Source organism: Lissotriton helveticus, chromosome 1_1 (genome assembly GCF_964261635.1).
Source record: "Lissotriton helveticus chromosome 1_1, aLisHel1.1, whole genome shotgun sequence".
Taxonomy (NCBI): domain Eukaryota; kingdom Metazoa; phylum Chordata; class Amphibia; order Caudata; family Salamandridae; genus Lissotriton; species Lissotriton helveticus.
In genome coordinates, this window is record NC_136057.1 from 570,048,196 (window position 1) to 570,070,314 (window position 22,119).

Consider the following 22,119-nt stretch of genomic DNA (forward strand, 5'->3'; position numbering starts at 1 on the left):
ATGAGGTGGTGTGGAAGCTCTTTCCAGTATTTGGCGATAATGTAGGAGAAGGAGCGTTGTCCTGATTTTCTCCTGCAGATGCGGGGTATTTGCGCAAGGTGTAGTGTGGGTGAGTGCAGAGACCTGGTAAGTTGGTGGAAGATGAGGCAGTAGTTGAGGTAGTCAGATCCAATGTTTTGTAGGGGTTTCTTGGAGTGGGTGAGCAGTTCGCTTCTGTATGATACAAGTGTAGCTCTCTGAGGTGGGAGGTGTGTGCTGTGCGGAATGTTGAGAATGAGTCTGGTGGTGGCATTCTGGGTGTTCTGGAGTCATGGTATGAGTTCATTTAAGATGCTTTTGTAGAGTGTGTTGCCGTAATCTAGTCTGCTGGTGATGAGTGTCTGGGTGACCGTGCATCTGATTTAAGTGAGGAGCCACTGAAAAATTTCACAGGGTAAAGAGACAGAAGGAGGTGACTGTATTTACTTGTTTGGCCATCGTGAGCCTGTAGTCTAAGATGATGCTGAGGTTTTGGGCATGGTCAATGAGGGTAGGGGTGGGCCGCAGATCTGTTGGCCACCAGGGGTGGGCCACAGGTCTGTTGGCCACCATGGAGAGCTCCCATTTCTGAGAAGCAGGACTTCTCTTTTATAGATGTTGAGTTTTAGTCAGTTCTTTTTCATCTTGTTTTCTACGTTTGACATGTAGGTGATGAAGCTGGTTATAAGGGTCTGGTTTTTGTCTGTTAGGGAGAGGATGAGCTAGATGTCTTCTGCGTGTGATAAAATGTTGATCTCATGAGATGTTATGACATGGGTGAGTGGTGACATGTAGACTTTGAAGAGGATAGGGCTTAGTCTTGAGCCTAGAAGGACTTCACAGATAAGGTTCTTGAGCTCATAAGTATAGGGCAGAATCCCGACTCACTGGATCTTGTCGGAGAAAAAAGAGGCCAGATGTCTCAGGGAGTGTCCATGTACTCTGGAGTTCTGGAGTCTTGTGATGAGGGTGCTGTGGAGACTGTGTTGAAGGCTGCATGGAAGTTGAATAGCATGAGTGCTGCTGTTTCCCCTTTGTCAATGATGGTCTCGATGTCATCAGTTCCTGCAATGAGAGGAGTTTCCGTGCTGTGATTGCTGAGGAATCCAGACTGCTAGATGTCTAGTAGGTGTTGTTGTTTAGGATGGCTGGAGAGTTGTTCATTGATAGCATTCTCCATGACTTTGGATGGGAAGGGCAGGAGTAAGATGGGTCTGTAGTTGCTGAGCTATTTTGGGTGTAACATGTTTTTTTTTAGGAGAGCAGTGATTTCAGTGTGTTTACAGTTCTCCAGGAACTTTCCACTTTGGATGGAGGTGTTGATGATGGTTGTAAAGTGGGAGCTGATCAGCGTTTCTCCGAGGTTGTAGATATGGTGGGGGAAAGGGTCAGTCGGGGTCCAGGAGTGGACTATTCTCATGATTTTGGCTGTCTTCTGGGGTGAGGAGTTTCCAATTTGTGATTCAGTTTACTGATTAGGTGGTGGTGGGCAGCTGGTAGATCAGTTCTTATGTTTTTCATTGGGAATTGAAGTTGCAGTAGATTTTATCATTTTGTCGTGAAAAAAATAGGTTGTTGCAGAGGTCTTCTGAATTAGTGAAGTAGTTGTTGGCGGCTGGGGGTTGGAGAATCTTTTGACAGTGATGAAGAGCTCTTTGCAGTTGTTTCCAGTACGAGAGCTAGGGCTGTTTTTCTTGCCTCATTGAATCAATACAATTCATATAACATATTTCTGATACTAGTTAAAGCATGTCTATCCTAGGCTCTGTTCCCTACATTTTTATTCCCCTTGAGGCTGTGGCTCCATGGGCGAGTCAATCTGCTATGTGCTCTATTTAGGGAGACAACAATCTTAAGTCTAAAATTGCCAGCCAGACCTGTCAGTGTGGTGAATCAACTGTTTATGTGCAAAGGCATTGCACAGTGTTATGTATATGGGGCATGGTATAAAGGAAAATATTTGCACATGTACCTAAAATTGTAACGTTTGTTTTAGTGGAAAAAGTTTTCAGTAGCTATGCTGCAGACAATAAACTGAATATGTAAGACTAAGTACAAAGTTAACTCAGTAATCGTTGATGGAAAATTTTTATTCTGAGACTAGTCACTTTTGCTTATAGTTTTTTGTCATATAGTTATGGAGGATGAAAAACAGTGACCACCCTTTTTCTTCTAGTTCCTTGGGAACGTCTTCAAGAGAAAGAAATCAGGTCAGCTTGTGTTTGGAGAACCACCACATTTATATCATACTCAACACCAGATCTGAAATGGTCATTGGCATGGCCGGACCAACAATGCTTATATGTTAGCATCCCAGTAGACCACCATGTCTGTGATTGCAGCCAATAATACTATGCTGCTGCTAACACCAGGGCATGGCCCCTTTTTTGATCTTGTAGCCAGCTAGCACCAATTCCAATGGGAGAGGATAAGCCCCCAGAACTGATTTCATGTGACCACTAAAGAGCGGTTGTTCATTTCCCTGGCTATACATTTGAGCTCAGCATCGAAATTCTGATCCAAGGAACAAAGGTTCTGCCTTGATATTAGGTGGAGAAAGGCAATATGGGATTATTTGCAGAAGGACTGTTAGACCTGGCATCATTGGCGTGAGTTTCCCTTCCATTTTGATGGATTGCCTCCTCTGTTTTGATATGTTTTGCTGGTTATATGCTTTGGGCACTATGCCACTGCTATTCAGTGCCACAGTGCAAGTGCTCCCTATGTTAAATTGATGTACTATTTGGTGATTCCATGATTGGGTTATTTGATTTACCTGTCAGCCCCTAGTACAGTGCACCATGTGTGCCCAGGGCTTGTAAATCAAAATGCTGCTGGTGGGCTTGCAGCACTGGCTGAGCCACCCACAGAAGCAGCTTGTAAAATGTGTCTCAGGCTTGCCATTGCAAGGCCTGTGTGCAGTCTGTGACTGCCATGTCGACTTGGCAAGTGCACCCACTTGCCAGTCCCTAAACCTTCCCTTTGCCTCATATTAGACACCCCTATGGTAGGCCCAAGGGCAGGGTGCATTGTAAGTATAAGGTAGGACATGCTCTGGTGTGTGTAACATTTCCTAATAGTGAATTACAGCCATTTTCGTTTTTCACTATTGCAAGGCTACTTGTTCTCCATAGGCTAGAATGGGCAGTTAGATTATTAAATTCTTATAATCCTAACTGACTCAGGGAACCTGGTAGAAATTCGAATTTAGTATGCCTGAACTCAGAATACTAAAATACATCTTTTAGTAAAGTTGGTTTTAATATTCTGTGTTTGAAAATACCACTTTTAGAAAGTAGGTATTTTCTTGCCTAACTGTCTTGGCCTGCCTCTGCTAGGTTGTGTATTCCTTGTCTGGGTTTGTGAGTGACAAGGCTAGGGTATTTCAGGAGACAGGCTGGGGCAGCCCAGTGGTGAATAGAGAGATCTTCATCTAGATGGGAGGGAGGAGTTGCACCTGGGACCTGAATAGGGCTGGGCCTTCCCTCTAAAATGTTGGCTCCACCTCCTGTGGCTTGTCTGATGTCTCTTCCCTGCACTGTGAAAGGAGAGAAGGAATCTTGTCAACAAAGTGCTCCAGAGCTGTGCCTTCCCTCCCCTGTGCGGACTCCACCTCCTGTGGGGTGGCTGATATCTCTGCCCTGCACAGTGAAAGGAAGGAGAGAGTCATGTAAACAAAGTGCTCAGGAACTTGTTTGGACTAGGCAGATGCCTCTCTGCCTTCAGAGAACAAAGGATTTTGTGGTATAAATATTGGGACCCTGATCCCAAGAAATTAGATCACTTCTGGAACAAGAAACCTTTTGCCAAGGAGAAGAACCAAGGAAACTGCAGGAGTTTTATGCCCCTCTGCCAGTGTGCTGTTTGCTGGGTTGGCCTGCAGTGGTTGCTTCATTGCCAAGGAAAGCAGAAGGAACTTTTTAAGGACTTTCATCATCTTTAGAGTATTCTCCAAGGGCTTGAACTCCTGCTGAAGTTTCAGGGACAAAAGACTCCATCTCCAGCTCCCCTCTGAATTTCCCTGCTGGGAATTCTCAACTCCAGACATTTGCGTGTCGCTGGGAGCTGGAAGCGGGACGCATCGAGAAGAAGCGTGTCGCCGCTGCAGCTGAAATCGTCGCATCGCCGGAGAAGCGAGCCTTCGCCGCACCTCCCTGGAAGCGCGTGATCACCAAAGCTGCCTGCTGTCGCATCACCGGAGAAGCATGACGCCATCGAGAGAGTCGCCCTTGCATCACCGGAGAAGCGTGTCCCAGGGCCTGTTGCGGCTCCAAAGTACAGAGTTATCGCAAGGCTGCCAAGGCGTCTACGCATCGTCATCGCATCGCCGCATCAAGGGTGCCATCTTCTCGCATCGCAACCGGGTCATCGCATTGCATTAAGGCGCCATCTTGTGCACCACAACGGGCTCGCAGGCCGAGAATCTACGCATCACCTCCGCACCGGTAAGGCTTACGTCGCATCCCCTAGTCTACGCAAGCATTGCGGCACGACGCCTCATCACCCCCGGATCAAGGAACCGACGCATCTCCCCTTTTGCAAGCCTTTTGTTAACTTTGCGTTACGCATCCAGGTACTTTATTGAGAACTTTGTCGCATTTACCAACAACTTGAACTAAGTAACTTTTATCATCTTTAAAGCAATCTTAAGTAAAGTATTGTGGATTTTTGCCATTTGTGGTCTTGTGTTTAAGTCTATATTAAGAATACTTATTTTTATAAAACCTGTGTTGTGTCCATCTGTAGTGTTTTCACTGTATTACTGTGTATATTCACAAATGCCTAACACACTTCCTCTGAGATAAGCCTGTCTGCTTGTGCCAAACTACCAAGGGGGTGAGCAGGGGTTATTAAGTAATGTAATCCCGTTATCCTGACTTAGAAGTAAGGGTCCCTATTTGGACAAAGGTGGATACCATTGCCAACTAGAGACCCCCAGATCTAACAATGACACATAGGAATTGCTGCAAAAGTGGGTAGGGTTAGCCCATGGAACCTTTTCCCTTTTGGTTAGGAAGGGACCAGGAGTCACCCCTACCCACAGGCTAGGGCCAGGCATACATTGACACCCCTGGGAGCCCACTTCAGAACATACTGGACCTTTGGAAGAGACTCCAAGGGTCATTACCTGTTGTGCTACAGGGACACAAAAGCTGGAAGTACAGCTGACTACTTTTAGCTGAACCTACCCTGGACCCTGATGTTGGCTTCATGTAGTGAGTCCTACCCCTGAGCAATGTTCCTGAGGGCTGGAACACTTGACTGGTGTCAGATTGTACTCCTCCTGCCTAAGCCTAGAAAAATGGTACTAAAAATGTTTTGCTAAATTTCTTCCTGGAGAACCATTGTGGGACTGGGACCAACCTTTCATATGATCTGCAGAAGGTGCCTCACTGGTAAGCTTGACTTTGCTACAGCCCCCGTTCTTCCGACAGCATCAAATCTGTTTCAGTGTGCCTAACGCTGAACAGCATCCAATGACCTCGAACCCTTTCAGGCTTCAACCTGCAGCCTGGTATTGATGAGGAAATGTTAATTGTAGAAACAAGTCTTAAGATAAAAACCTTTACCAGGCCCAACAGAGAGCGCTATCTGATCAATGTCCTAGACTTCCTGGGCACAGACTTCAGACTTTTCCTGCTCAGATCTTTTGCTGCCTTTGTCAACGGCTTCACCGAGACCTCATCCTTCATCAACCTGTCACAGACAAGTCTGTCTTCCGCTCCAGCCTGCATTCTTACCCCACCGAGTACCCTACATTTTTGAAAATTGTGAAGGTATCTTTTCGGCTAATAGCAATCCGACATGTATCTGACCAATGCTCTATTAAGGTCAGCCTCAAACTCTACCCATGTCAAAGTATAGTGCGACTAGTTGCCTGCATGTGGCACTTTGTGCTTTTTGACCATTTTTTTTTTTTACTTTCAAAATTCATCTCCAGTTTTCCTTTTTGGATTTAGTGTGGTTTTGGTGTCATTTTGTTCTTTGAAATACTCCCTAATTTTATGAATTGGATTTTTGTTTTTTGCTTTTCACTTTTTAACTGTTTTGGTACTTCTAAATGTCTCACACATCTTCCTAAGTTAAGACTGTTGGTTCTGCCCCATACTTAACATTGGATGAAATCTGGTTAAAATAGCTGAAATTATTTTTAGGACCTAACTGGAATCATGTCATTATTACTAATGGTGGACCAACATCAAGTCCAATTAATAATCCACTTTTGCACCCAGTTCAAAAGGTTAATCCACTTTCTCACACAGAATCAAACACGGGTTAACAATTTTTTCCTGTAAACCTGAAAGAAAAGACGTCACCCACTCCCCGTCCCTTTGACAATAAAGGTACAAGAGCAACCAAGACAGTGTCTTCTTCAATCAGACAAAGCCAGTAACTCTGTTTACAAATAAGTTACTTAACTAATGTAATGCTCTTTCTGGTGAATAGTCTACGCCGTTTTTGAAATTTAAATTGGACAAATTGCTTGGGGGTCCCCGGCTTCCAGTAGTGATTCAGTGGGGGTCCTCAGGAGTCAAAAGTTTGGGAACCACTGGTCTACGGAACATCTGATTCCTCACCTTGTGATTACTCCCCTTGTGAAATATCCCAAAGTGCCAAACTGGATCCAAAAACGTAAGAAGCACTGGTAGATGATGCCATGTGACTTTATGACAACCTAGATTTTCTCTGGAAGAAACGAGTGGCGCCACTTACAAGTGCAACCCAAGCACGTTGTCAGTTTAAGCGCATCCAGGAGGCATGGCTTGGAGCATCAAGATGGTGGTTGCACTCTAAGATTGCTTCAGACTCCTCCGTCATCAGCTCTGGTTTAATGCCATCAAAATACCACAACTACGTCCCTTATTACCCCTTATTGCCCCCGACTCATTCGCCATCGGGTTTGGTGATGGCATGGTGGGATTGCCCCATTTGCCCGCTTATCCAAGAAGGTCGGCCATGCATCCAACATGGCGGCTGATCCCGAGGAGTGTCATGTGTGCTGTTTTTTTTAACCTATTAGGCCAGAGCAGTATCTGGAGTGATCCTGAATGCCGCTGCCTTTGGGGTGCTGCTTCCTGCTCATATACACCCTCCTGTGCTGTGGACGAGGACCTGCCTGTGCAGCGGAGCTGTGAAATTCTGCCCTGTCTTGACCCTAGGGGGAGCTATGTGTAGAACCCTGTGGCCTCATCGGACAGGTGTGGCCCCATGGAAGGTTCTGTCCACTTTGGGCCACGGGGTGCGTCTTTACTGCCTGTACCCTACAGGCCTTGGGCCACTATCCCACAAATGCTGAATTGTGGTTGTGGCCTGTGTTCTGCCCGGCCTCCTATGGAGTTGTGTAGTCCTGCTCTAGAGAGCCCTTGGACTTTCCTTGAGCCCGCCTGACCTCAATTACTGGTGCCTTGCCTGCACCGAGGACCTGCCTGGCTGAGTGCCGGAGTTCTCATTGAGGCTCCTATGAGACCCCCTGACCAGGCCTCAAATCATCCAAAGGCCTTGACTAGGCACTATGCTTCTGTGGGACATGGGTGGATGACACTTTTGCAGACACGTTTCCACAGGCTGCCTCGACTTCGGGGCTTCTGGACCTCCATATGGCCTCTGTCGGTGCCTCATGCTTGGGGCATTGGCCTGACTCTTGGGAACACATAAACCTTCCCCTGCTCCAGATACACTTGGGCACGGGCCTCACTGACTGTGGAGAAGTGTGGCTCACTGGTTAGAGGAGGCAGACCTGGAAGCAGAGGTTAGCCCGGGACCAGGGTTCAATTCCTGGCTCGGCGGGGTCTTGATTCCTAAAATGTCCATGGACTCGACAATTCTCGCTCCGGTGCCTACTCGATTCACGGGTTCACACTCTGCGACTCTGGGCAATAGCTTGCTTAATCTCCACAACGGCCCCTCGTGGCGGGATGCCTGGCTTTCACCTTGCGGATACCCTGCTGGGGTTATCTCACAGGGGAATACCAGGACGGGTTCCCTAAGCAAGCGCTTAGAAACCGCTTGGTGATTTGCGCTATATAAATTCCTGTACATTTACATTTACATTTACTGACACAATGCAAACTTGTCTGCCCCGGGTGTGGCTCTTTCCCTGCAGGTGCAGAGCACTGCCCTGGCCTCTGCGGGGCACTCCAGCCGATCCACGCAGTTGCCACTGCCCTGGATTTGGCCTCCGATTCGTATGTGCCTGTACAGTTGGTGCTCCCGGGACATATATGTGAGGCTGAGGTGGCAGCTGACGCGATGTCCAGGCTCTCAAGATACTTGGGCCCCCATGGACTTTTGTTGGACCTCCAGTGAATATATATGTGCATACTGATGATAATGCATGAACTCTGAACTCTGAACCCTGGGACACCTCATCATAGAGACTCCTAGGTGTACTTCTTGATCCTCTCCAATGCTTCGTAGCCCTTCTGCGTCCCACTACAGGCAGGGTGGGAGTGGCTTGACTAGTGACTCTGGGGTTCTTAGATTTGCTAGCTGCCTCCCAGGACCCGTTGCTGCATGACGGTGGTGTTTCTCTCTGCAACAGACCCTCTTTTGACTGTGGCAACTTGAGGAACCTTCCCTTTCACCCTACTGTTGCCTTACATCATCTTGTCCTTTGCTCAGTTAACCTGAGCCTGGTGGTGGCGGCTTGGCCTTGCCTCTCCCTCTCTGCTGATTTTGCATTACCTAAGTGGAGGCCCGGTATGACACTCCTACATTGTTCCCTGCAGCACTTGTGGGTCTCCCTAGCACAATGACTGTGCTCATTCCCTTGGGCCGGAGGAAGACTCTTGACTTGTCAAAGATCAGCTGTTCGGGCTGCCACAGAAGTTGCGACTTGCGGGATGTGTCTCAAACGGTGAGGGCACTGTGCAGTAATGCAACCTCTGCACCATGGGTAAAGACATCTTGCTCGTCCAGAGACCTCCCAAACTCAAATGGATTGGTACACCTCAGGACCGGATCACCACAGGTTGTCAACTTCCTTGAAACCTGAGTCAGATCCTGGATGCCTCTGGACCAACTGTCACCCTTGTTTGCAGTGGAACCAACCCACAGGATACTGACTCCTAAGCCGCTAAAAGGTCCATCACCCAGGCCGGCGATTACTCAGATCCTTAACTTCAGAGATAGAGACACACTCCTTCTGGAGGCCTGTTCTTGCCCGGAACACCGCTGCGGGAATACCAAGGTTCTTCTATTTTGACTACACTTAGGTGGTTCAGAAGCAATGCCATTCCTACCAATATGTCAAGCAGAAATTCAGGGCACTTGACCTCCAATGCAACCTTTTATTTCCTCTGTATATTCTATACCAACAAATCTCACTTTTTTGACAACCTGGATTCCACCTGCTTGTGGCTCATAAAGGAAAGCCCCCTTTGTGAATGTGCTGGGACCCCCACAAGAGTGATTAGAACAACTGAGCCATCTGGGGCTGCAATGGGGCCCAATCTACTGCGATGCTGTACTTGCTCAAGATAAGGACACCACAACAAAGATTCTAAATCCTCCTCACAGTCTCCCCAGGCAGGGCTCAGTCTTTGTGCCCAATGCATTCTCTCCAGACCTCTGAAGCAGCAGAGCACCACTGCGGTTGAGAGAACCCTTTGAGTTAGTATGGGTGCTCTACACCAGACATCAAACAGACATTGATCTCTCTCATAGCCCTGCTCTGTGACTCCTGCAGTGTTAACTGTGGTTGCGGTCCACCACTCTATTTCAATTTTTCAGCTTGTTTTATACCTCTGTTTTCTTTTTCAGGGTGTCAGATGCTTCTGGGCTGGAACTATGCGGTGAGGAGGGTGTTGGTGGGTGGGGCTCAGTAATATGGTACTTTTGTTTATTGTTTTGATTTGTTTGTCTACATTTTTGTTCCTACTTTCACACAGACACACCTTTATACTATACCTCACACACTATAGCCAGAGTCTTGAGGCACGGCTCCCTACCATATTTATTTATTCATTTAGAAAGCACCTCGCTACACCGACTGGTGAGTCCCGCTACATGCTGAGTAGGGCCGGTAAGCGTGGCTCACATCAAGTAAAAGCAAAAAGAACAATTGATGGAGAGAATGCAGAACAATGTCATGCATTCACCCCAGTATAGAGATCTCGGCCTAAATCCATCGTTTTTTTGCTCACTATGCATTCCAGTTTGGACCCAGCCCTATGCAAATCAGTCTTGACCCTGCACCCAATGAGAACAGTATAGCCCGAACTGCCAGGCCAGGTCTGCCCTGGACTGGAAACAAGCATCCCAGGACTGGTTTCAGGCTTTCAGCCCTCATCAACCAGTGTAGCTTGACTCCAGTGGCATGGACAGCACAGGATCCACTTCTGAGCATACCCCACTCGGGGTGACAATGTTTTGATTTGTTCTGTATTCCATCCATCAAATGTGCATCTTTTGCTTCCTCGCCCTAAGTGTGCCGGGTATGCCCAGACGTTGGTCCCGGGCTCACTGTGCCACTGGATTCAAGCTATACTAGCTGAAGAGGGGTGACACCCGAAACCAGTCCTAGGATGCTTGTTTAGCAGTTCGGGCTGGACTGTTCCCATGAGGCACAGGGTCAAGACTGATTTGCATGTGGCCAGGTCTAAACTGGGGTGGCATGGTGAGCAAAAATATTGATGGATTGAATCCAGATCTCTTGACTGGAGGTGAATGTTTTGATTTGTTCTGCATTCCATCCATCAATTGTGTGTCTTTCGCATTAAGTAAAGGCAGATTTTCAAGCCTCTTTGAAAACACTTTCAGATGCTTTTGCCCGCAGCAAAGGCGGTAGTGTGTTCCAATTTTTGGCTGCCACACAGCCAAATGAACGCGCACCAATCCTGGCCCTTTTATTTTTTGAACAGATGAGGTCCTGTCAACCTCAATTGACTAGTAGGATTGTAAGGGGTCAGGATATCATGCAGGTATCTGGGTCCTTTTCCCTGTAAACTCCGGTGACAGAAGTACAAGGTTTTGAAAAGAATTATTTTGCAAACAGGTAACCAGTGAATGGTATCCAGGGCTTTCGATGAGGAAGCGCTCCGGTGTATATTTAGGATTAGGTGCGCTGCTGTATTCTGATTGCATTGCAGCCTCTGCACGCTTCATTTCATTGCTCCCAAATAGAGAACATTTCCATAGTCCAATTGCGATGTAACAAGGATGTGGACTAGGATTTTCCTGACTGAGACAGGAAGAATATCTAACGTTTTTCTTAACATTTTAAGACTACCAATGCATCTCCCTGCAATTTTCCTTGTGTAGGTCTCAAAGGATAGTTTTGAATTGAGCCACACATCGAGAATTTGTACTTCTTCTTTAGGAGTGGGCACGGGTCCCAACCTCTGGGGCCACCAAGCCAAACACCAGGTGGAGGGGTTTTCCCTATGACCATAATCTCAGTCTTACTACTATTCAATTTCCGGCAATTATTTGACATCCATGAAGCTAGGTCTTCTAGGCAGGAGTCCTGAGCTAGAGTGACTGTAAGCGGTGTGTCATCGGCATATGACACTATAGTGATCTTGTGTTTTTCCACAATATCTGCCAGGGGGTGCGATATATAGATTAAAAAGGGTTGGACTAAGAATTGTGCTCTGTGGGACCCCTTGTGAGAGGAGCAAGATGTTTGACATATGAGGATGCTGTGCAACCTGGAAGCTGTAGCCCTGTAGAAAGGAACACATCCACTTTACAGACCCTCCAGCTTATCGCGATTTCGCGATTTGCAAACAAATCGCGAAATCGGCCGACCCGTGCTAATGCCACGATATTTACAAAAACGGCCGCGAAATCCGCCGTTTTTGTAGCCAGTCAGCAGCAACTTCTCCTTTTCATCTCGCATCTGAAGACCTCGGGCTACAGTTACCTGGTCCAACCCCGGTTTGGCACCGGATGCATGAAATGGGCGTTTAGGTCACAGGAGGAGAGGGCCTGAAAACTCGAGGGCCCCGCTAATCCCCTCATTAAGGCTCCCGTAATCCACCGTGACAATGACCTGTTGATGGCCCTTCTCCGAGAGGGGCTACGGGGCTCTCTCGGCAGGAGGCGCGCCTCGCCCTGGCAGGAATCTGTCCTCGCAGATTAGAGACTGCTCCAGCCCCGTGACTGCTGGAAGATGGAGGAAGGAGCGTCTGAAGGGGGGGACAGAGAGAGAGGGGGGAGCTAGAGGAGTAACAGAGAGAATAGAAACTTGAAGGAACATCTGAAGGGGGGAACAGAGAGAGAGAAGAGAAAGAAAGAGAGACAGGGAGGGAGGAAGAGAGACAGGGAGAGGGCGAGGGAGAGAGGGAGGAGGGGGGAAGAGAGAGAATAGAAACTAGAGGAAGGAACATCTGAATGGGGAACGGAGAGAGAGAGAAGAGAAAGAAAGACAGACAGGGAGGGAGAAAGAGACAGGGAGAGGGAGGGCGAGAGAGAGAGGGAGGAGGGGGGAAGAGAGAGAATAGAAACTAGAGGAAGGAACATCTGAATGGGGAACGGAGAGAGAGAGAAGAGAAAGAAAGAGAGACAGGGAGGGAGGAAGAGAGACAGGGAGAGGGAGAGAGAGGGAGGAGGGAGGAAGAGAGAGGGAGAGTGAGAGAGCCAAAGGGGGAGGGGGGTCTGCAGGAGGAAAGAAAGGGAGAGGAGCTGGAGGAATAACCGAGTGCACGTTAACACCACAATAATTTTTTCAGATCAAGTTAATCGATATTAGAAACCATTAAGATATTGTTTTCTCTGCAAACAGCTCTACAAATTTTTCTTCAGCTTTCATTTTCGAACGCTAAGCTGCCAGCTCTCTTCTGCCCTGTGAGTTGTCACTTTAGACCTACTTCACTCTACAGCAGCACTCGGTCACTTGCCACATCTTACACCTGAGAGATTGCGCAGCTTCATGCTGGTATTTCATAAGTCCACTAACCATTGCTTTTTCATGCACGTTACAGCTTTGATACCCAGGCTTTGAGTGGTCTACTCCTACACAGGAACCTAGACTTGTGACCACTGATAGTGTAAGATAGTGTCAGTTTTTTTTGTCGGTTACCCATGCCGTTTTCTCCAACGGCAGTGTAAAGTGTTATAGAAGTCGAATCTTTCTTTAACGTTATCAGTGTCTTTCCCAAGCTACGCCAGGGAGGAGCACTGTCCTTGCTTGCTACCAAAAATGGACCAGCGGCTCGAGACTATTTATGATCCCTTGTCTGCAGTTCCGGGGGGGGGGGGGGTCGGGGGTCGGGGGCTGCTTCCAGCCGCGAGTACGTTTGTTAGCCAGACCCTCCAGCTTATCGTGATTTGCAAAAAAATCGCGAAATCGGCCGATCCGTGCAAATGCCGTGCAAACGCCTGCAAGGAACACGGCACAACTCACAGCAAGAAGGGAGAGAATGCTTTTCGAGGGAAACAAAGTGTCTACATTGTAATTAAACCAAATATACATAGCTTCATGTAGTTAAATAACTAAAAAAGCTAAGATATCTGTGTTTGTTGTAGGAAAAATGGCCAAATAAAATGCCGCAAAATTGCCGCTAAATTTCCATATTTGTGCCGCTAAATTTCCATTTTTGTGCCGCTAAATTTGCGAATCCATGCCGCTATATCCTGGGGGGTCTGACTTTAGCACTTATCTGTCCACCCCACCTACCCATAGACGCTGCAGGAGCAGTTTGGGTGATGCTTTGTCAAAGGTTGCACTTAGGTCCAGCAGGACCAAGGTCGCCATCTGGCCGGCATCCACATGCCTACGCAGCAACTCTTTGGTGAAGAGAAGTGTTGACTCAGTGGAGGGTGTGTCTCTTAAACCCGATTGAGTGGGGTGGAAAAGATTGTACTGATTAATATGGGCCACTAATTGCTTGTTTATCACCTTATCTGCTATTTTATAGAGGTACTGGAGTAATGAGATGGGGAAAACATTATTCAGTAGCTCATGGTCAACCGAGGGTGATTTCTTTAAGGGCAGAACAATCTCTTGTTTCCAGTTCTGTGGGACCACCCCACATTGAAAGGATAGTTCCAGCAGTTGCTGCACATAGGGCAGTACCAGATCTAGCCCCTTCTATATTCTTCTCAGTGTTGCTTGTTCAATTGGCGAGCCAGGTTTAATGCTTAGGGCCACCCCCTTCAAGATGGCCACTTCCCTGCGAAGCTCTGGCGGCCATGGCCCACAGTCTTCAAGAACTGCCACCATCATTGCCTCTGATCCTGTTCCTCACATGTGATGGTGCTCCTCCGGTGATGCAAACTGCTGTTTTCCCAGTCCTGGGGCCCCTTCTTACCTTGCGTGCAGGGGCCTTGCGGGCCGGGCCTTGTAGGCTGCTGGCGAAACGGAGCTGTGGGCGAGAGTCTGCAGGGATTGCGGCCTCTCCTGGAGTTGAGGGGGTGCCTTTGCAGGGCCTGGCCCGGTGCGGTGGCGGTCGCGGGAATTGCCTGGAGCCGAGGAAGAGAAATGGTGGTATGGCCCTCACCTGCATTCCTGCCGGAACGTGAACACCGGCGCCTACCAGGTCCCAGCGGGTTGACCTGAAGGGTGGGGATCTGCACCCGGAGATCGCTGCTGCCGGCTCTGGTGCTAAGGAGTGGCTGCCACGAGTTGTGGCCTACCAAGGGAACACGCAGGGCCCCCGGGAAGACCTGGTGGTGGGACGCAGGGAGAGGAATGGAGCCGGAGGACACGAGGAGCAGTGGTGAATGGCCTGAGCACGCTGCATTGTGGAGACACAGTCTGGGGGCGGCCCCCCGAACTGGAGGAAGACTCTGGAAGCTGATGGGCCTGATAGCTACGGTACTTTTGCAATGAGGGGCCCAAGATCTGAAGGTAGACCGAGAGGGAAGGAGACCCTGAGATGCCCCGCCTGACTCCAAAATGGCGGCCGTCCCTCCCATTTTCAGGTATGGCGTGGGGGCACCCCAGAGACAACCTGAGGGGAGAAAGCATTGATAGCAGGCCCCCAGGAAGGATCTTAGCAATCATTGAAAAGGACCTGGTTGTGGGGACCCACAGGGGTTTTCACTCCTTGCCTGACCTTAAGATGGCTGCTAGGGAAGACTTTTCACCATGAGGAGCTCTGAACCTGGAGTCTGTCCCTTCCTCATATCTCCACTAACCATCTTTGTCCCAGTGGCCAGCTGGAAAATGTTGCGGAAGGCTCTCCCCAGTAACACCAAGACCAATGTCTCTCCTGACCTTACCTCCCTCCTCCCCCTCCTCCCAACCGCCTAGTCCTCTTGAGTCTTGACTTTGGATCACCTCCTGTTCCTCTCTCTATTCTGATGGAACCGGAAACGCATACATGGCCGATTCCCCGTGGAGCTTCACCTACAGCTATAGAGGAGATTGGCTCCGGCACACCGCCATGGCCGTCATCTAGCTATCTTGTTTCTTCCCTGACGCTGCTTTTGCTCTTTAATTGTTTTCCCGTTGAGACCCAGCTGTTTGGCTGATGCCCGGTGGAGCTACTTGATACCGAAAGAGGAGATGGACTGTGGACTTCCCCCTCGGTCGTCACCTACCCAGCCGGACTTTGGGCAGACCCTCCTTCATCTCTCCATTCTATCTAACTCCAACCCCTTTACCCCTCCCTCTTACCCTTTAAAACTCCACTTATGTCGTCTTCTACACTCTTGAAATGTTTTTTCAGTAACTGATGTAATGTGTAACTGGAGTAATTTTATCATTTCTGTGGAACCTTATGTAAAGCGCTCTGATACCTCCGGGTCTAGCCAGCACTATATAAAACTTTTTTAAATAAAATAAATCTGTCAATGGGGGGGTCAGAAATATCAGGAGAGGGTTAATCCTGGGTTCAGTAGGTAACTCGGGCTGCATGATAGGGCAGTTTCAGGCCTCATCGGGGAGGCAGTTGTATATTTTGGATACTTTGGATAGAAAAAAGTCAGCAATCCGATTGCACAGCTCAGGTGAGCTGGTAGGGGGTCCTTTGAGGGTAGCAAATAGTTCCTTAGAGAAGTTTTTTGCAATTTCTATTTTTTCCGTATAGGAGAGAATAAGCCTTTTTTTTTCATCAGGGAATGATACTTTTTTGTGCTAACTTATAAGCATCCTTGTTATTGTTCGAGAAATCTGTCCTCCATTTGCACTCAAGGCATTTGCAGTCTTGTTTAGTGATTCTGAGCTCTTCATTATACCACAATGCCGATTTGGACGATCTCTGGTGGGTCTTCGTGGTACACGGTGCAACTACATCCAGTGCCTCCGTGATCCACTTTTCCACTGCTGAGTTGGCCGTATTAATCTCATTTCCAAGTAGTGATACGTTTTTCTGTAAGGGGCAGCTTCTGTTATTTTTGTAGATGCATGCCCCTGAAGAAGGGCCCAGGGCCTGAAATGCATTGGGTACGAAAGAAAAATTAATATATGCATTAGTATATGAATAACAGTAAATGTTTTGTTTAAGTAACAGAAAAAATACATTGTAACAACATATGTATCTATGTTCTGTTGTGAAAAATTGTGTATGATTAGGTGATTATTTGTCAAATAGATTTTTTGTATTTTTGTAAAGAATATTGATTTTATGTACATTGCAGTTGCAATAAGTTAAGTCCATGTACTTGAGGTTAAGATCCTTGCCACACTGCTGGCCTCCGTTTCAAGCAAGTCCTCCACACTTTGATACACCTAGTCCAATGTGGCTTTATGCCAGGCTGTAGCACAAGGCATCTGAATGTGTCCCTGGGTCACTGCCATTTCCTTTCATCCGGCAGATTGATTTAGAAAAAGTATTTGATACGGTGAGCTGGGGATAGCTGCGACTTGTACTTCTGCATGCCGGGATTGGTCCCCATTTCTGTGGATTTGTCCAGGCCTTATATTCCAACCCCACCGCGACAGTGCAGATCAATGGTGTTATTTGTAATGCCTTCTCTATTAGACCAAGGACTAGACAGGGTTGCCCTCTGTCTCCACTCCTCTTCATGCTGGGGATTGAGCCACTGTTGCCCCTCATTTGGAGCAATGCTCAATTACGTGGATGGAGATGTAGTGAGGGCTACATAGACTTATATGCAGATGACGTCCTCCTCTATCTTATATACTTTTGAACAAGTGGTTCATGTTGCTTCTACCTCCATCAGTGCTTTAGGGAGGCCTCAGGTCTCTGGGTAAACCCATCTAAATCAGTATTAGTGCCCCTGGCCCGACCTGAGACTGCTTTTACTGGCAAGACAATATTCCCATCCTCCATCTCAGTTTTAAGTGCCAGGGTGTCTGGGTGGCACTCCAACCTGAACTTATGTGGTCCCTTAACCTCAAACCCCTGGCACGTAAGGCTAAATTTGACCTCAGTAGATGGCGGTCCCTTCCTCTGAACGTGATGGGTCGCATAGCTCTCTATGAAATTATGATCCTACCAAGGTTTTTCTATCTTTTCCAAAAATCTCCCAGTCCTCATACTGCAGACATTTTTCCGGGCCCTGGATGGAGATGAGACCTCCTTCCCGTGGCATTGGTCCAGACTCCGCCTAGCCCTTGCTCACTGCCAATGTTCCCCGTATGGCAGTAGCTTAGATATGGCCAATGTATACCTACAGACCCTCTCACTTCTTTAAAACTGGTTTAACTTGGGATGGTCGGATCCTGCCTACTGACTTGTGTTTTCTCTCTTTGGGTTCCCTAAATACTTACTGAACATGCTCTATGGCTCCCCAACCCCTCAAAGCACTCCCCCCCATGACCAAGAGGCTTCTTCAGACTTGGAGGGCTGCCATGTGCCACACTCATTCGGACAGAACACTCATGTAGCAAACACCACCCTGGCACAGACCTGGTTCCATGAGGGGGTGCCACTGCAAGGCTTTGATAGGTAGAACCTTATCTGTGTTTCACAGCTGGGTGATGTGTGGTCAGGGACATACATGTGTTACTTTTAGGAACTCCAAGACAGCTACATCCTTACCAACACACAATTCTACAAACACCTTCAGTTAAGTCAAGCCCTTCAATCCCATGAATGTTCAGGTTGATTCTCTCCCGAGTTCAGCCCACTTGAAGTCAAACTCCTCATGGAGGGATCCTTAAAATTATTTGAACGCTGATCATTAACGCCAAGGCACCCAAAACCACCTCAGAACCCGGTGGGAGAACTGGCTAAGTTCCCTTGAAGATGACGATTGTTGAGAGGAACTGATGACATCTAGGGTTATTACTATCTCTTCCAGGCTACGCCCGATTCAAACTTACTACCTCTATGGTGCTCATATTTCCCTGGCTAGACTACACCGGGTGGGTCTCCTCCCTGAACCTACTTGCCCCCGATGTAGTGAGACTTCCACCAATTTCAATCATATGGTGTGGCTATGCTTCAGGATTCAGGTGTTATGGTCTTTAGTGGTGGGTGAGTTGACCGAAGTGATGGAATGGGAAGTTGCCCTTTCTCCCTTGATGCTCTTGTTGAGAGTTCTTGAGGGCTGTGGTGGAACTATGACTGAGGGGGCACTCCTGGGCACAGCCCTTATGGTCGCCAAACTAAACATTTCCACTTGCTGGAAAAAGCCCCACCCATCCTACACTCTCACAGTGGCGATATGGGTTGGACTGGTGTGCACAACAGGAAAAACAGTGTGCAAAGCACAGGGTTTGTCCCCTAAAGCACGGTCGAGTATGGGGGAAATTACTTTGCCAAATACCTTAAGGCTGTACTTCGGGCTGAGTATGCTGATATTGCTTTGTCCTATGATATTTTGAAATTTGATAGCCTGTACCGTGGTCATGTGATGTATTATTTTTGCAATATGCTGAAGGTGTGTCTCATATTCTCTTTGCAAAATTTAATAAAATTGGTTAATCAAAAAACATCCTTAGAAACACATGGAGCCTATTATCATATCAGAAGGACCACTGTGCAGATTTCTAAATGGGACCTTTAAGATGGAAAAGTAGACCATTCAACAGTATGTGGATGTGGGAGGGTGATGAGGAATCTACAGTTAAATAGAGTATCCACAGAAAAGTAGATTACAGAAGGTGCATAGCCTATTTTTCTGATAGATACTTCCAACATCAGATTCCTCACCTTGTAAATAGATACCGGAGTAGTATCTCCTAAGGTGGTGTGTCTGTGGAATGGCTCAGAATAAAAAGAACTGCCAGACCGAATGGGCAAAATGCCCATCCCGTTGGACCTAATTGTTGAGGCAACAGTGCTTTATGAATGTGTGCACTGATGTTCACGTAGCAGCCTGGGTGAAATGAAAAAGTACCCTGCGGTAATTTGCATCTTTTCGGGAAGTTTACTTTACACTTGTTACACAAAATTCCCAAAGTTACACCATTACACCTCTACACAAAATTCAGAGCCATTCACATAAAAAATGTACTTCAAAACACGCATGCACGGGAACAACTGAACACGAGCAGCTGATATTTGTGTTGCTTTTGTTCAATAAGTCTTTGCATCAACAATTGACATGAGGGCACTTTCTACCCTAAAATATAATGTGAATTGGTGAGTTTGCATTGTGCACAATTACGAGCAGTTTTGCATAATTCTGTTGACACTTTGCATAATTAAATGACCATTGCACACCCCTAATATCCAGGACAGGCACTATCCAACCGATATAGCAGTAGCAGCCATGGATCCAGTAAGTATAATAATCCATCAGGCCTTCTGGCGGCTGCTACATAGCCACGGCATAGCTGATTTTAAAACTATCCATCATGATATGGGATGCCTGTCTGCTGCCTTGCCTTTCTTTGCTACAGAGAACCCCACAAAGAGCTGATCGTCCACCTGGTAGTCCTTGGAACAAATTATGTAAAACTTCAGCATCCTCATGGTATGACAAAAGGTTTTGGCAAAAACATATGCTGCAAAACTTTAAGTAAACAATATACAATAGGTTTTTTGAACAAGAACGGCTGGTCAGTAAAATGTAACAAAGCGCAGAGCTGGCAGATAACCTTTGACAATGCCCACTACAAGACTTTCGCTGGGTCACAGATATAAACAAACAGCAACACATCTGACAATTTGGCTTGCAGTGGATCCGTATGAAGCCACAAAGTTATCCCAGTAACCACTGTACAATGTCCTCATGTAATATTCTGCACTTCGAATGATCTTGGTGCAAATTGAAAGTTCTTGTAAACAGGGAATATACAGGATTTCTCCCAGTTAGTATAAAGTTCTGACATGTCCCATAGTAAGCATACTTTTGAATGTTCTATGCTGCACCAGCACCTGCTTTACAAAGGAATAGGAGCATGTCGTCTGCATACAGACATATATTATGCTCACCTTCATGCAACGAAATCCCCTTACCGCAGCCTTCCTTTCTAACATGCTGGCAAATGTCTCTAATGCCAATATAAAAAGCATGAGAAAGAGTGGGCATCACTGCCGGTGCCAGTTTTAATCTTGAAAGCTTCTTCTGGCCCATTTATACTCTGGTGCAAGCAGTAACACTAACATACAGCAGATCAATGCATTTATCGAACCATTCACCCATATTCATGTGTTACATTGATGCTGCGAAGTCTACCCAATAGATTGTATTGAATGTATTGCACAAGTCAATGTAGAATATCACTGCTTCAGAGCAGAGCTGCAAGGAGGTTTCCCTAAAGAATTTGAAAGAGTCGCCTTCTGTTCAGAGACGTGTTTCACTGGGGAATAAAGCCATTTTTGGCACCCTGAAGTTATTCTTGAAAGTATTTTATCATCTAAATGTATCATATATAATGGCATATGCAACATCACATCTAATAGGTCCTTATGCAGCTTAGGACGTGATATCGAAAATGCCTCCCAAGGACACCCCACCTAGCACAGGTGCATGCATCTCTTTGTGGTATGATCAGAGATGAATATGTGTGCTAGATCTGAACTGGGAGACTGTATCTACATATTCTTTTTTGTGTTTAATAATTTTTTATTAAGTTTTCAAGAAAAAGAAAATACAAACAGCAAAGAAAAAGGCGAAGGCATTCACAAATTATGAATCATATTACAGAAAATAAATGCTTGAATAATATATATAAAATGCAATATGTTAAAGGAAGAGTAGTGGGAAGATAGTAGAAAGAAAAGAAAGAAAAAGAAAAAGGGGAAAAGAAAAGATTGAAACAAGAAATATATTATTTAAATAGTTGAAAGATAGAAGACAGAAAAAGGGAGTTAATGAACAAATGCATGGGAAGAGAGATAAATTGTAAAAGGTAGCCAGAGGAGATCAGATTTAATTATTTGCGAGAGAGTGAGAGAAGAAACAGTAGCAATTCTATGTTCATCACAAATAAAATTCCACCAAGTCAATGAGGACATTTTAGAATTATCTTTCCAAGATGATAAAATAACTTTGAATGCTAAAGCAATAAAAAAATCAAACAGGAAGTAGATAGAGGAGGAGTCATCAACATCAGGAGAGGAAGAACCTAGAAAAATATTTTGCAATGATAAAGTAAAATCACAATTAAAATTTTTCATGCAACTGGCTCAAACAGATTTCCAAAATATCAATACATTTGAACAGCCATGAAGTTGATGACACAAAGAGCCAGAGGCAATAGAACAAGACCAAAATAATGGAGAAGAGGATGGGGAAAACCTGAAAATAGAAACAGGTGTGATAATAGCTCTACTGTAAATAAAATACAAGGATTGAGTTATACGTAAATAACCTAGACCAAAATTTGTCCCGTTTCGAAATAGAAAGAAAAAGGGACAAGTCTGTTTCCCACGCAACTTCAATGGGAGAATTAGGTCTTTCAGTAATGGGTAACAACAATAATTTGTATACAATAGCAGCTTTAGGTCTTTGTGTCTCAAATAAACTATATAAAGCAGTGGGTGGAGTGAGAGAGGGTGTTTAATCAGGAAGGTCAAAAGTGGCAAGCTGTAATTGCAAAGCATCTGATATTACAGTATATTCATTAGAGCACGAACTCGGTAACTGAAACCGGGATTGCAAGTCAACAAATGGAATAACAGAGTTTTGGTGAATTCATTGGTGCACAAAGTTAATTCCCTTCTCCTTCCAATATTTGTAGTAGAATGATTACCCTTATATTTGATAAATATTATTATACCTGATGGTAAAGGATAAAAAACATTGAAAAGGGGTTAGACCAATGGTGAGAGTACTGTATAATAAATTCTGGGA

The 22,119-nt window shown here is 46.3% G+C and overlaps 1 protein-coding gene across 3 annotated transcripts in view; it reads left to right on the forward strand.

The window, feature by feature from the left end:
* Positions 1–22,119, forward strand: part of LOC144813848 (solute carrier organic anion transporter family member 1A2-like) — a 1,137,838-nt gene that overhangs the window by 894,105 nt on the left and 221,614 nt on the right. The gene's annotated exons all lie outside the window — the stretch shown is intronic.